Here is an 11,471-nt window from a genome sequence, read left to right on the forward strand (position 1 = left end):
GTCATGCAGGTGGCTGTGGCTTGCCTACTGGGTGACCTTCACGCAGGGGCACTGCAGCCTCCATTATATTTTGTCTGCTGCTCTCTCAATGAGATGCCCTCTTTTATACCCAGCTGTGCCCTTGAGAAATTCTATGGGAAAATAGTCAGAGGGGTGGCTGTGTTAATCTTGTTGCTGGAAATACAACAAATTGCCCTGTGGCACTTTTATGTCCCACCAGTTTACTATAGCATTGGCTTTGATGGGCCATATACAACTTCACCAGATGCATGAAGTGCTAGCTAGAAATTCTGGTCTATGTACGATACACCTGGCTGGCAGGACAAGAAGGCAGACAATGAATCGTGGGATCAAAGAGAATGTAACTGTAGGTAAGTAATGAGTCTGTCCTGGTCAGTCCTTTCTGCCTATGATTCCCCAGCTATGTCACTCATCAGTCTGCACAATCTTACTCCCATTCTAGTGAACATATCAAATCAAGGTCAAATAATGTCTCCAAATCACACAAGCAATGCAAGTTCCTTCCATCCTGTCAAACTCTTCCCACAGCAAAGCATGGTGGGGGCCTAAGAGGAAGAAATGGAATGTCCTGGGTCACAAAGTGGGACTTGCCTGAGCCAAAGTGGGTCAGGAAGCTTAAGCCACAGGTTGTTTGGAGTACTTGTGGGAAACGTTTACCTTGCAAGCCAAATCCAGCCTGCCAAAGCTGCTCCCTCTCTTCAGAGCCCTACTTATCAGAGAAGGGAGTGGGGGGGGGGGGAACTGGTTTAATCAGAAACTGCTGAAGGGCCAGCTCTGCCTGGAAGGACCACGGAGCAAAGTTAGAACAGATGTTTTACATGGCAGGTCCCAGTCTCAATTTCTGGTATCTTTAGGTAGGCCTCAGAGAGGCTCCAGTCCAAAACCCTGCAGAGTCACTGCCAGTCAATGGAAACCAATAGTTCTCAAACAAGAATCACCAAATATTGGACTAGAACTTTCAGAATCCACAACTATTGACAATGCTAGTTTCATCAACCAGAGATATCCTGCTTCGTAGGCAAATTAAAGAAAGTCCTGTATGGACTAAAGCAAGATGTTCGGGCTTTGAACAAAGAAACTGAAGAAAACGTTACTGCAACAAGGCTTCAAGCAAGGTGATGCAGATCAGTGCTTCTATACCAGAAGCAGAAATGGATATTTAACTTTCATTCTTGCCTATGTAGCAATTCAAAGAAATTGCACACCATGTAAGCAAAGAGGTAATCATTAAAGAATTAGCGGAAGCAACTATAGATGGGCACAGACTGGAAAACCAGTGGTTTGTGATGGTTTCTGATTCCTTCATAGGCATCCTTCAGTCTCGAGAGACTATGGTAATGTGCTCTGTATGGAGGACTTGGAACAGCGTCTAGTGTTTTGACACTGTACACAAAGCTGGAGTGTCCTCTCCAGGGCATGAAGCCTGGGTAAAATAATATGGAGGATAGGCTGTTACCCAAGCAGCAGATCCCCCCTCTCCACGTCGCTGAAATAGTCCAATGGAAAGGCAAGAGCCAATACAACTGGTTTCAGCGACGTCGCAGGAGCTAACAGAATGACACAAACTGCCTCCGGGACTCCAGCTCCAGATTTTGCCTTGAGGTTAACTCCTGAAGCCTTTTCCATCAGTGGATATAGCCACAAGGCAGTGGAGGTACTGAAATCGGAGTTGTTTATTATTATTATTATTATTATTATTATTATTATTATTATTATTATTATTATTATTATTATTATTATTATTATTATTATTATTGATAAGCATTTGCAGTTTCATCTCACCTCCGCTCATGTCCTGACTCCGTGGACATGAAGAACAAACTAGACCAGTCCTGCATTAAGGTACATCATTCAAGGGCCAGCATTGTACAACTGTACTTATCTCACCCTTGTCGTAGAGGAACATCCCCTCATGTTTTTCCCAAGTGCCAACAATATTGTGGGGCTTCCCAGAGTTCCACCTTACGTTCTGTTCAAGAAAGAAAGTTATCTTTCTCTACAAGTGGGCAGCCTGTCTTTGGGGAAGTGCGGTGAAAGACACTTGAGCATTAAGAACAAGAACCACATTCTGAGTGCCTGTGGTGAGCAGGGCTGAAGCGTATAACTCCCTCCTTTTCTCTTCCCATCACCTTCTCTTTCTTATCATGCCTTCTTCTGCCGAGGAGCTAAAGCAGCTGTAGCCCTCCAGAGGTTTTTCCACAGACAATACCCATCATGTCCAATCCAGATGGACAATAGTAAGGGATTATGAGAGCTGCAGTCCAAAAACATCTGGAGAGATTGTGAAGCAAATGGTTAAAAAAAAGCTAAGGAACATAATCCTGAGAAACACAGCCCCGTATGTTTACTTCTCAGCAAATATTTTTCCTTGAAGTTACCACAAGTATTTTGGTGGGCAGAAACCACAAGAGAAGCACTGAGACATACTCTTAGCCCAATGCTATGCTCCAGTCTGTGCCATGTTAACTACTCAGCATAGGCATTGCTGACACACCAGGTGTCTACAAAACTGGCCTGCTACTGAAGCCAAGAGTAGCCCCTGAGACTCCTCCGGGACTGCCTCCGGGACTCTGGCTCCGGATTTTGCCTCGAGGTTAACTCCTGAAGCCTTTTCCATGAGTGGATATAGTCACAAGGCAGTGGAGGTTTGAAATTGGAGTTTTCCTTCTCCTAGATGGGCTGCCTTCCAGGTTTTGGACCCAATAGTCCAAAGAATTTTAAAGATGGTTCCAAAGCAAAGACAAGTGCTTTCTGTATACTTGTGTCCTTGTTTCCAATTTGCTACCAGCAAGGAAAACAAGGCAGGCCTCCCATGTTTGGCCTGCTGGATAACAATGCCTTGACCAAACTTTGTCATCCCAGTTTGTGATGCAGTTCATCACCTTTATAAATATCTGGTCCAGCAGAGCCTTTTTGCCCGTCTCTGAAGTAGCGCCATGTTGTTCTCAAGAGATAAGAATATGGAAAGCAGCAGAGGCTCACTGTCAGCATAACCAAAAAAGAGAGAGGAAAAGACCCCAGAAGACGTTTCCTCGAGCAAGAGATCCAGGGTAGGGAAGTTCATTCTAACTTGCTGCTTATGTTGCATTCGTGTCTCTCCACCGAAATCACCAGCAGGGCTGGCAATTGATGACAACTCTAAAGAGGTAAAAAAAGTCAGAGGCATAACACCATTACCAGGTAAAGTATTCTAACAGTTTGGGGACTGAAATAGGTGGCAGGGAAGGCCAGGGAGTCCTCCGGAGGCAGAGACAGCTTTCCCGGGGGGGGGGGGGTAGAGAGGGCATACCAGGAGCTCCGTTGGCAAGTACATTCAAAATTTTGCAGCTGGAGCTGTTCGTTTCTTGGATTGAATCATCATGGAAAACAGCTTAGCAACAACTTCTAAAAACAAAAAAGAGGAAAAGACCCCAGACCTTTCCTCCACAAACAAGTGGGGTGAGGAAGACAAATCTATTTTACTGCCTTTGTTGCAGTTGCCTTTATACTCAACCCCCCCCCAAGGAAATCACCCGTTGCCAGAAGTCACAGCTCTTGTGAACAAGATATGGAGGCATGATACCAACATCAGGTGAAGTATTCTAACCCGGGGTGGTGGTGGTTAGACCGGGCCTACCAGAGAAGACCCAAGACCTTTTGTTGGATAAAACAACTGCGGTCAGGAGGGGTTTTATACTTCATCTATTGCAGCTGCATTTATATCCCGCCAAGGGAATCACCAGGAGAAAAGAACAATGGTGCATTGGTGCAAAAACAATAGAACTGATTCATATATGATTTCTTCAGGATGTGTCTTATCCATATGTTCAATAGCAATCTTTCTTTTTCTTCTGCCCTAGAATGAACGTGAGCAGATCATGACCACCAATGTGTGGCTCAATCAGGTAACCATCCCATGGGTCTTCATTTTAAACCTCCCAAACTGGAGAAGAAACAAAGAAGCAACTACTTCATATTTACAGCATCTGATCCTGATCTCCCAGTGACCATTTACATGCCCCTCTTCATGTGCAGGATGCATTCCAAGAAAATGGAGCCCTCAGCAGTAAACAGGGCAGTTTAATACAGTATTGCACTTTCTGGAGGCCTTGGCACAAAGTGGGCAAATAAGGCTCCAGATATTTTGGCGGTCTGGTTTACCACTAGCACAGGGTGAGCTGCCTTGGGTCCTTTTGGAAAGAAAGGTGGCATAGAAATATCTGAGATAGATTAGACAGACAGACAGACAAACAGACAGACAGACAGACAGACAGACAGACAGACAGACAGACAGCTAGATAGCTAGATAGCTAGATAGCTAGATAGCTAGCTAGCTAGCTAGCTAGCTAGATAGATAGATAGATAGATAGATAGATAGATAGATAGATAGATGATAGATGATAGATAGATAGATAGATAGATAGATAGATAGATAGATAGATAGATAGATAGATAGATAGATAGATAGATAGATAGATAGATAGATAGATAGATAGATAGATAGATAGATAGATAGATAGATAGATAGATAGATAGATAGATAGATAGCACATGAACCTGCTGCTCAGCTGACAGGCAGGCACATATACACAAGCAGCAGACCCTGTGGTGATCACTGAAACAAAGGAAAAGCTAATTGCCTTGAAGAGAGGGAACAAAGGAGTCAACATCAGTTGTCCAAACCAGCTGAGCCTTTCAGCAATGCCCCAAGGGCTCTTTTTGTTGACTTAGCATGATTACACAGTATGTTATGAAAGAAACAGATAGGATAGTGGTTACCTAATCCTTAACTAGTATTAGCTAAAATAACTCTTTGATCTTATGTTCTACCTCTAAGCTGAAGGGCAGAATAAGGGGTTACCCCCGCCTGCTAGCCGCTGCTGTATCCTGTCAGGAGTGTATGCACTTCACTGAAACAGAATCACAGCTGCAACCTATAGGCAGGAGTTTACCACAAGACCCAGCTTCCGTGCAAGTAGCCAGGCCTGCCGCCTCTCAGGATGGTGGCGATGACAATGGCAGCAGTGGTGGAGGTGGCTTCAGGACAAGGTAGGGAGGTGAGGGGGCCAGGGGGAGGGGTGGGCACCCCGTTTTGCCAAAGCAAATCAAAGCACCAAGGGGGAAAAAGTTTGGCACTTCATTTCATTTCAGTAAAATGGGATCCCTGAACTGAACCATGAACTGAACTACAAAGCAGCCCAGTTCGTGGTTTTTTCCTGATTTGCGGTTCAGTTCGTGCCCATCTTTAGATGCAACATACTATTTGGGCATTAACATTGAAAGGAAGGCAGATGGGTGATATTTGTTAAATGAGGAACAGAAGATAGCTGAGCTTCTGGAGACATTAGGCCTTCAAGATGCTCACAGTGTTACAAAAACCATGCAAACAGATTTTCGGTGGGGAGGAGGAGGAAAATGACCCTTTACCACAAAACAGTAAATACAGAACAGATATAGGTATGCTTTTGTACCAAAAAAGCCACTACCAGACCAGATATAGTTACTGCTGCAGGAATATTAAGAAAAGTTAGTGTGCCAACACAGAGTAATTAGACAGCTGTAAAAAGTAGCTAGGCATTTGAAGGAGACCATGGATTTCCACATAAGATTGCCGGCCAGTGAAAACCCAAAGGTTGTAGGGTATACTGGTCAAGATTTGTCAGAAGATAGTACAGATTATAAATCTACTAGTGGTTTCCTGTTTTTATAAGGTGATAGTCCTGTTTCATGGGCTAGTCACAAACAAGATGCAGCTTTCTCTTTTACAGAGTCTGAATTCACTGCTGCTGCTGAAGGATGCAGAGAAGTACTCTGGTTGGAGAAGCTGCTGGACAACTCTGGGATTAAGGAAGAAATGCTAGTCCGGGTGATGGAAGACAGTCAGAGCTGCATGAAGAGCTGCATCAAGCTCTAGCAAAGTGAGAAAATAAATGCACACCCCAAACACATGGTGTGTGACCTGACTAAGAAAGGCGTCATTAAGATGGGCTACTCTGCCGCACCACAGAAATGACGGTAGACATCCTCATTAAGCTTCTTCCAAGAGACTGTTTCCAGAACTTGCACAGCAAGATGGGTCTTCAAGAGAGTGGCTGCATGCAACTTCGAGAAGGGGTATTCGAGTTTTATTCACAATCTTGCTTGCTATCTATAGCTTGAGTGACTAGTTGGGACTTTGCTGGACTAGGGTGATTGTCTGTCTAGCTTCAGCTATTTTTAAGGTGCAGAACTGGCTGCTAAACAGAGTCATCATCTGATAGACAAGTAATGGCAACAGGCCATATTCATAATGCATAATGCAATAACATTGCTTTTGTAGATAGAGGAACAATCACAAGAACAAACATTTTGCAGCCTCATTTTGTATCATTTTACAAAATCACATCCCAAGCACTAGATTTAGGTAACTTAGACCTTTGGCCACCGTACTGTTTCTTTATGGGGGTCTTTTTGCTATAGGAACCCCCTTCCTTTGTCTTGAGGGCCCATGTCTCTCAGGATGACTTAACAGTAGCATCATTCTATATTTTCCATATTTGGTACCCATCCTTGGTCTTAAAGATATGCTCCCAGGTCTGGGTTCTTATGAATAGTCTTACGAAAAACTATTTGGAACAGGCTCTACCCAAACTTGAGTAGAGGATGGTTCAAGTTAATTCTTTTCCAGGTACCAAATACAATCCCATCATTACTTCTCTGTCATAGACCTTTGCAGAATATAACCCACCATGACAGTACAAATTGAGGAGATTAAGCCCTCAGATGTAATAGATATTAGCCAACTCAGGCCTTTCTGCATTAGAAACATTGCCTAGATTGGGACCCTTATTGTGAAAAATTGTTAAAAAAAAACAAAACCTGATGAAAAGAAGGAGAGAGAGAAATGAGTAAATCTTGTAGTGAGTCTTATTTTTATTTATGAACACTATACAGTTTTGACACATCAGGGTTTTCTCTATGCATCGGAATTAAGGACACTTTGTCTCACAGACTGGCTACTGATGAGTTCTGATGGCAGTCACAAACTACGTTTTCTCTCCGAAAAACTGCAAACTCTGTGTGCCTTGTATAAGTTTCCTGGTGGCAGGGAGAGAAACCACACCTCCATTTTATGACATTCATACAAGCAGCTGGAATGTCTGATGCTGAAGACGAAGAAAATGAAGGACACTTACAGAGCCCTTCAGCAACAACCTGTTATATATAAGGAACACATTCTGAGAGCGAAGGGATGAGCTCTGAATGCAGCCACACAGCTTACTTTAGCTTAAACAGAGTGACAAGTATATTACCGTGCAGGCTATCAATAACATATCTAAATGCATCAGATAAGCCAGGTACAGCTGGTCATGTAGGTCCTCTGATGATAAGAGGATAATATTGCCCTGTGATGCAGAGTTACAACCAAGCCACACTGCCTTATTCCTTTGAATGTCCTCAGCTGACATATCCAGTCATCTTTATCTGGCTTAATGAACTGCAGGCTGGCAGCGTAACAAGCAGTGGTGCTGGAGACGTCTTCCTCTCCTGCCTCCAACTGTACGTAACAACTGATACAGATACGCAAGGAAAAAATCAATATCCGTTTTTGAAAACAGCAGTGGCAAGTTGCTTTTTATAGAACACTGTCCCACTTGCATCTGTCTTTATTCCTGACCTGAAGTGACTGACCTCTGATTAAATTAAATATGTGATCTCAAGAGATGCTGGTGAATTTTTTTTTAAAGCAGACAGCAGATGCGAAATAGTCAAGCAACTGTGTATGTGTGTGCATGATTAATGCATTGCATAATTACAACTGGACACAATTTTGTAACTGGCAAGCTTAAATAAAATATGGCTAATAAAAGGACAACCCCTGCTCTGTGGGCTATATCCAGCCCATGAGTCACAGGTTCTCTAGCCTCGTACAAAGTGCTCCAGGGTACTGAAGTGATTCTGCCTACCCAAGATTGCCATTAACTTCCCTTGTTATTTCCTCTTCAAACTGGCATTTTGTCTGAGCTGTATTGGTCTTTAGTGATTCTGGCTTCAACTCGGATGGCTTTGCTTGCTCTGAGACAGCCTGACAGCCTAGAGAGCTTCCTGAAGATCGTTGCCCTGTATGTAAAGGACAGTTCTTGGCGGGGGGGGGGAGTGGCAGTGTAATCACCAAAACAAATGATTGGTCACAAAAATGGGGACAAAAACAATTGCAAATGGAGAAAATGCAATTTCTCCCTCTACCGCCCCTTCCACTGCTGCAGAAGTCCCTCTTCCAGCTTGCCCACTTCCCCTCAAGAATCAGACCCAGGCACTGTCCCCTAAACCTGGTTTTCATTCTCTCACCAAGAACTGAATTGTTTAAAATCAGAGGTTGCCTTTAGAAGGAAGTCTTAAGTCCTGGTGCAAATGGTGGCTTACTAAAAGCCCAGTTTCAACACGGGAGCCTTTTTCAAGGGATCGCTGTTGGTGAGGAAAGGATTCAAAACACTCCTCAGCAATATGGCCTCCTCCAATCCTCTTCCCATGGCAATTGTGAGAAGCCTACATGAGCAAAGTTTACGGTATTGGTTCCTAGCCTGAGAGACGTGCCCTCCTAAGAAGGCAAGAAGAAATTCTAAGGATAAGCCCAAGACAAGGCATTATCTTTCACATTATAGCCCAGATGTTTTTTCTCCTCTGCACAGAATCATGGAAGTCACAGTGGCTAATTGAGAATAATTAACAAGCTACTGGTCATGCAGCTTGGCATGTGACCAGGCACCTCATTGATTATTGGAGAGTAAGTGCACAGCTGTACTTGAGCAACTTCAACTTTTGGATTAAGCTCTTTGAAACTCGGAGTGATTTCCAGAGCACACTCTCCCCTTTATAAAAGAATCATGGCCACCTTGCCAAGAAAATAAGGGAGCTTTTGTTTATTAGAGAAATACACTTGGGATAGGAAAGGTGATAGAGTTCATAGTTAACCAGGTTGGAGATCTTAGGACGCCTGCCCCGTTCATCTCTAGAGATTAAAGGCAAGATGTCTCCCCCTTGGAGGGATGAGGGATGAGAAGGAAGGAAGTGACATCACAGCCCTACAAATACCAGTCTAAGGTTAAATGAAGAACAGCGCAGGTAAAGGATACTCTAGGAAACCCGCGGTAGTCCTTTCTCTCAACTCTTCCCCCTGTAAAGGCATAAAGCTGAATTGCACCCAACCATTTTCAACATTAATTGGCCTTATTTAGTATGACAATGTTAGCAGTTGTCTACTACATGTAACACAATAGGATTTTGATAGATATATATCCATTTTGTTTCTATTATTTAAATTCCTCCTTTATTTATTTTTTTTTAAAAGAACAAATTAAAAAGACAAAATGTGATGGCACCTTAATGACTGTTATGTTTTAGTGTGAGCTTTTGTAGACAACTCTGTTTCCTTGGACATAATAAGAAATATAACATGGCAAATATTTATACATGACATAAAAATACAGAGATTATGGCTGGTTGGTTGGTAAGAAAGTCAATGAGTATTTAACAGAGGGGTGATAGCCTCTTTGATATAGAAATATATTCCATTGAAGCTTCCGTGAATGTGTGAATTATCCCAGGCAACGGATGACCACAAGAGTTACATGGCAATGAGTTAAGACTCTCTGAATTACATTTGAAGTTTTTTAGGTGGATCAGAAGAGGAAGAAAATATATCTGGGATTTACAGTACAGTGCAATTACCGTTATTTTAGTGTTCATAATTTGTACTGCCCTAAAAAGCCTTGGCTTATACTGAGTCCATTGAGATGGGTGTCTAATATCTGTATCCCAGCTGTCTCTCTCCGGATTCTTGTCCTGTACTCTCTTTTTTCCCCCAGAATGGCCACTTTTAGATGATTGCTAAATGTCCTGGTAAATTGAAATGATGTAATAAAGCATGAATTTCAATTAAATGAATGGTATGTATGTATGTATGTATGTATGTATGTATGTATGTATGTATGTATGTATGTATGTATGTATGTATGTATGTATGTATGTATGTATTATTTATTTATTTATTTATTTATTTATTTATTTATTTATTTATTTATTTATTTATTTATTTATTTATTTATTTATTTATTTATTACCATTTTAATCTGGTACTTAGCACAGTTCTTTTATGACTTGTATATTTTCTGTTTTTAGCTTTTAAATATTGTCCTTTTAGTGTTGTAAGCTGCCTTGGGTCTTTTTAAGGAGAAAAGTGATAGATAGATAGATAGATAAATAAATAAATAAATAAATAAATAAATAAATAAATAAATAAATAAATAAATAAATAAATAAATATGACATATGGCTATTAATGATAAACTAACTTGTGATATTAAGTTTTACAAGGACTTGATAAACAAAAACATATTTAGAGATATTTGGGAAGCTTTTATTGACTATGAATTAATAGGGAAAGGCCATATGCCATTAAAAGTATCAGTGAAGTTTTGGAATGTAAATGGGGCATTTTAAAAGAAATAAATGCAGCATGACTTCAAAGGGGTCTGGTCGAGAGGGGCACTTTGTCTATGTATGTTTGTTTCTGTGTATGTATTAATTTTTTTAATTTTGTATTTTTTGTGTATTTTTAGATCAATAAAAAGTTTTTTAAGTAAATTAAAATGATGTGAAACAGGTTTCTGTGTGTTACCATTTCTGACGTGTAGAAATTGTCCTGTTTCTCCTATGTAGAGTGTAGATAGGCATTGTTGGCAAAAGATGGCATAAATAACATTGGTAGAGGAACAGATAACAGTATGTTTGATATTGTGTGTGACATTGTTAGGTCCAGTAATTGTGTTGACAGAATAAATGTGGGGGCAGAGCTGGCATCTGGATTCATAGCAGGGTTTTGTTCCCATTTCTGTCTCAGTGTTGTATAGTCCATTGCATATCAGTAGTTGCTTGAGGTTGGAGGATTATCTATAAGCCAGTACGTATAGGTCTGCTGCCAAGGGCATGGGAGAGTGTTGTGTTCTTGTCGAGGATGGGTTGGAGATCACTTATGAGGCACATGAGTGGTCTCAGTTGTGGACTGAAAGTGACAACTAGTGGTGTTTGGTCATTTTGTCTTCTGGGTCTGTCTTGCAGTAGGTTACTCCTGGGTGTCCATCTTGCTTTGTTAATTTGTTCCTTAATCTTATTGGATGGGTACTATAGTCCAAGGAATGCATTTTGTAGCTCCTTGAGTTTGGAGTCTCTATCTCATGGGTCCAAGCAGATGTAATTGCATCTGAGGGCTTGACTATAAAAAATGGACTTTGTTCTGTGTTAATGATGGAAGCTGGAGGCAGGCAAGTAGTGTATTGATCAGTGGGTTTTTGGTATAGTATGGTGCTAAGATGTTGTAATTTTACTGTGGTGTCTAGAAAATTAGCCTGTTGTGTAGATTGTTCCAGAATGAGTTTGATGTTTGTATGAAAGCTGCTAAAATCCTGGGGTAATTTCACTAGGGATTCCTTTCC

At 41.5% G+C, this 11,471-nt stretch overlaps 1 long non-coding RNA gene across 1 annotated transcript; it reads left to right on the top strand.

Moving 5' to 3' along the window:
• Positions 1-1,810: 1,810 nt before the first annotated feature.
• On the top strand, positions 1,811-10,868 carry LOC144586029 (uncharacterized). Its single transcript, XR_013540711.1, has 2 exons — positions 1,811-3,905; positions 5,769-10,868. It is a non-coding gene; the product is annotated as an uncharacterized LOC144586029 (long non-coding RNA).
• The last annotated feature ends 603 nt before the right edge of the window (positions 10,869-11,471 follow it).

Source organism: Pogona vitticeps, chromosome 1 (assembly GCF_051106095.1).
Source record: "Pogona vitticeps strain Pit_001003342236 chromosome 1, PviZW2.1, whole genome shotgun sequence".
Classification (NCBI taxonomy): Eukaryota; Metazoa; Chordata; class Lepidosauria; order Squamata; family Agamidae; genus Pogona; species Pogona vitticeps.